The sequence below is a fragment of the Bos indicus genome, chromosome 21, assembly GCF_029378745.1.
Source record: "Bos indicus isolate NIAB-ARS_2022 breed Sahiwal x Tharparkar chromosome 21, NIAB-ARS_B.indTharparkar_mat_pri_1.0, whole genome shotgun sequence".
NCBI lineage: Eukaryota > Metazoa > Chordata > Mammalia > Artiodactyla > Bovidae > Bos > Bos indicus.
Genome location: NC_091780.1, coordinates 42,757,922 through 42,762,307, shown reverse-complemented (window position 1 = coordinate 42,762,307; position 4,386 = coordinate 42,757,922).

The window sequence follows — 4,386 nt, the reverse complement described above, 5'->3', positions numbered from 1 at the left end:
TTTTCCTGCTCATAATCTAGGTTTCCTAATATATGCATCGACAGCTACACATTCAAAGCCATAAATCTCCTAAGCATGGCCCTAGCAACCTCCCACAATTAACATCCCACATGATTTGATGCTATTTTCAGTATCTTTTAGTTAAAATATTTCTATTTTTCACTCATGAACTTTTATATGTTTACTATCCAAACATTTCAGGATTTTACCTTGTTAATGATTTTTATCTTAATTCTAATATAACTAGAGAACAAACTTTGTGACTTAAATCCTTTGAAATGTGAGATTTCCTTTCTGGTTCAGCATATGTTCAATTTTATAAGTTTCATGTAAATATCTAGAGTTATTGGGTACAGTGACTAATATAGGTCCATTATGCCATGTTTGCTTGCCATGTTCAAATTTTTGATACCTTTACGGATATTTGCTTCAGTAATGAAGAGGTGCTAATGTACTTGGAATTGTAAACCTTTCTCTTTGTTATTTCTAACTTTTTTGCTTTATTTAATACTATGCTATTAGGTTCCTACAAATTTAGAATTGCTATCTCATCTTGAGTAAAGTTTTTATCATTATTAAGTATAATCTCTCTAGTAATGTTTTTTGCCTTATACTGCCTGATAACAGTATGACAATACCAGCTATTAGTATTTGTGTATTTTTATAAAATGTTTTTACTTTTTGATAGTCATACATATTCCTTATTCCATAAATGCAAACTAGTAAAGATTTTTAAAAGTTGAGCCAACTCTATTTCTTCCTCTTAATATTTGGCTAAATGCTGAAAAGATTTTTTTCATTTATATTCATGAGATTGCCCCATAATTATGTCCTTGTTGAATTTAATTATCAAGATTCTATTGACCTCATCAAATGTTACTCTTTTTCAGTTCTGCTAAAGACTTTATGTAAGATGTGTGTTATTTACTTGGTAAACTTAATCAGAAAACCATGTAGGTCTACGTACACTATGTACTTTTAAGTTACAAATTCATTTTAATAGATATCAGTGGTTTATAATACCAACTTTTTCTTCTTATTTCTGATCCTTAAGACTTTTGGTGGGACCCTTATAAATGTTTATGATTTTGTCATTTTTAAAATCTGGTCTGATTCTCATATATTTAGAACAACTTTTAAAATTCAATGTACTTATTAATATATTGGGGTCTAAGAAGTGATGGAATTCCAGCTGAGCTATTTCAAATCCTAAATGATGCTGCTGTGAAAGTGTTGCACTCAAAATGTCAGCAAATTTGGAAAACTCAGCAGTGGCCACAGGACTGGAAAAGGTCAGTTTTCATTCCAATCCCAAAGAAAGGCAATGCCAAAGAATGTTCAAACTAATGCACAACTGCACTCATCTCACGTTAGCAAAGCAATGCTCAAAATTCTCCAAGCTAGGTTTCAACAGTACATGAACCAAAACTTCCAGATGTTCAAGTTGGGGTTAGAAAAGGCAAAGGAACCAGAGATCAAATTGCCAACATCTGCTGGATCATTGAAAAAGCAAGAGAATTCCAGAAAAACAGCTATGTCTGCTTCATTGACTATGCTAAAGCCTTTGACTGTGTGGATCACAACAAACTGTGGAAAATTCTTCAAGAGATGGGAATACCAGACCATCTGACCTGCCTCCTGAGAAATCTGTATGCAGGTCAAGAAGCAACAGTTAGAACTGGACAGGGAACAACAGACTGGTTCCAAATCGGGAAAGGAGTACATCAAGGCTGTATACTGTCATCCTGCTTATTTAACTTCTATGTAGAGTACACAATGCAAAATGCAGTGCTGGAAGAAGCACAAGCTAGAATCAAGATTGCTGGGAGAAATATCAACCACCTCAGATATGCAGATACCACCACCCTATGGCAAAAAGCGAAGAACTAGAGAGTCTCTTGATGAAAGTGAAAAAGAGTGAAAAGGCTGGCTTAAAACTCAACATTCAGAAAACTAAGATCATGGCATCTGATTCCATCACTTCATGGCAGATAGATGGGGAAACAATGCAAACAGTGAGACTATTTTTGGGGGCTCCAAAATCACTGCAGATGGTGACTGCAGCCATGAAATTAAATGATGCTTGCTCCTTGGAAGAAAAGCTATGACCAACCTAGATAGTAATGCGATGGACATGAGTTTGAGTAAGATCAGGGAGTTGTTGATGGACAGGGAAGCCTGGTGGGCTGCAGTCCATGGCATAGCAAAGAGTTGGACATGAGTGAGCGACTGAACTGATGTAAATTACTGTCCTTTTCCCCAAAATCCTTGCCCTTCTCTGATTGAACCCTTTATTCACAAAATGGGAGAGAAGGAATTGTAAACACTTTTAATTTTCTAGGAAATAGCATTAACTCTCCTAACATGCCCAGATCTCTATTACAAAGCTTAGCTTTGACTAGCTTAATACAATGTATGATTGTAAAACTGCTCAGTTACTATCAAGCTTACATGATATAAAGTTATGAGTTTAAATTTGAATGCCAAGGTTTTTCCTATATAATCAACTCCTACCATATAAAATTTTTCCTTTGGGAACTCCCATTTTGTCCTCACTACATGGAGTATAAAGGCACATGACAGGGAATAAATCTCTTACTCTCGCACCTCAAGACCGTGTAGTTGTATAGCTTTTGGATAGTTTGATTCTTAAAAAGCTCTGATGAAGTGATTTTGATATATGGAAACCACTGCTATAAATAGAAAAATACTTGAAAGCCAGCACATTCTTAAAACTTGAGAAAGGTTAGTTTCACCTGAAGGAACTTGTTTGAATTTAACCAATCTATTAGGATTTGTCATTATAACCCTCACATAGCACTTATATAAAACAACCAAAAAGATTTCAGAAGATCTACAGTTTGAAGAGATCACCCATTAAATGATGGTCACACACTTAATCCATTATGGACATTTTATTTTTGGTTAGCACTTTGAAGATATTAATCACTTCACTAACCTATATGAAAACATATTAGAACACTGTATGGTCATGATTACAGATTAAACTACCCTCAAAAAATACTAAGAACAGAAATAAAGCTGTGAAAGCAATTCACTTGTGCTGTATAAAATTCTATCACCATCCCTAACTTCTAGATGCAATGTTTTATTAATCTACTGTGATCTTTCAAAAAAAACTATTCCAGAGAGTTCTCATTTACTTCTTCTTTACAACTAAAAAAGAGATTATTCAGTTTTGGGGGAAAAAAGTGGTATGAATTGAAGGCAACTGTCATTATCCTTTGTAAAATTTTACTCTGACCTACATTATTCTGAGTTACTCTATCATACATTATTCCACATGAATAAAACTTGGAAGATTAATTTTACTAACCATCTAAGGCAAGGATCAGTCTAAGCTCTGTCGACCAAATCCAGTCTGCTGTCTCTTTATAAACATAGTTTTATTAGAATGCAGTCACATTCATTTAATTCTGTATTGTTCTGGTTATTTTTGCGCCATAGCAGAGTTGAATGGTGCCACAGATTGTACGACTTACAAAGTCTAAAGACATCTGTTGCCTGTCCTTTAACCAAGTTTGCTCACCCTGATCTATACCATAAAGTGGATTAAAAAATTTTTTAAATTACTTATTGGCTGTGCTGCGTCTTTGCTGGTGTGTGCAGGTGTTCTCTAGTTGCAGCAAATGGGGGTTACTCCCTAGTTGTGGTGTGGGCTTCTCATTCTGGTGGCTTCTTTTGTTGCAGATCATGGGCATGGGCTCTAGAAGTGTGGGCTCGGTAGTTGCAGTTCCCAGGCTCTAGAGCACAGGTTCAACATAGCCCCTGTGTTGCAGGGGCTCAGTTGCTCCATGGCATGTGGGATCTTCCTGGACCAGGGATTAAACCTGTGTCTCTTGCATTGGCAGGCAGATTCTTTACCACTGAGCTACCCGGGAACCCCTTCAATGGATTTTAATGTAACTTACAACAGTTATTTTGTAAAGAAGAATTGGATGAAACAGTTTGTATTTTTTTAAAAAGTACATTGCTAATAATGGTTTCTCTATATAAACTAAAACTGTACTTTTAAGTGCCAACAAAGATGAAAAGTTTGGAAGTAAAATTTCAAGAAATCTCAAGAGTATCCATGTTCTCTCACATAGCTAGTTTTAAAAAACCATTTTCACCTACACATTTGAAATAATTCACTTTATACAAATAATTAACCATAGTAGGGACAGAGAACACTGCTTCTATTTATCATTTAAGTTATTAAATATAAGCTGGCTTCATTAAACACCTACAAAGATATTTATATGGATAAAATAAAATACCAAGAATCTAGAGATGAGAAATTAAGAGTTTGAAATTTAAAACTGTTAAGATCCTCCACCACGTGGGCCTCACGCCGCGTCTGCTTTAAGAGTCGCCGTGACACGT